Genomic DNA, 656 nt, shown 5'->3' on the forward strand with positions numbered 1-656 from the left:
ACTGATCGTTAAGACACGGTTCCCAGCAGATCACCGAAGTCAAGCATCACTGGCTACGGTCAGTGTGCGGGTGGGTGACCACTTGGATCAGTCTGCGTAGGGACCGAGGGTGTGCGGTATTGGTCCTCGTTAAACTGTGCTACCGTAAAGTGCTCGTCTTCGCGCGCAGGTCGTCGGGCTACCGAAGCGGGGGTGCCATCCCTTCCGCAGAGGATCAAAATTGTGATGGCATGTCTTCGGATCATCCTCTGGAATGTTTCCCAGACCGTCGCCAATAGCCCATTGTGCAGCTCTAGTGCGACGTAAATCAACAACAACAACAATTAATGACAAACAAAAATTACACACAAAATAAAAATATAAAGCCCTAACATATGTAAGATAATGCAAAAAAGCATTGCAAGAACCCAAGTGGAATTAAAATCAAAAACTAATGAGAATGTAAAAACTGACTTTGATATTGATATATGACAGCAATAAAATGAAATTGTCACCGAACAAGTTAAAAGAATTAAAAAATTTTAATTATTAAAGAAATGATGAATCTGGCTTGATGATAAGCACTTAACTGCGTTGTTCATCATGAGATTGTTTACAAATAGCTATGGGGAATAGAACACCATTAATAATGGAAAAGTGATGTGACTTTAAAAATT

This window comes from Parasteatoda tepidariorum, chromosome X1, assembly GCF_043381705.1.
Source record: "Parasteatoda tepidariorum isolate YZ-2023 chromosome X1, CAS_Ptep_4.0, whole genome shotgun sequence".
NCBI classification, from domain to species: domain Eukaryota; kingdom Metazoa; phylum Arthropoda; class Arachnida; order Araneae; family Theridiidae; genus Parasteatoda; species Parasteatoda tepidariorum.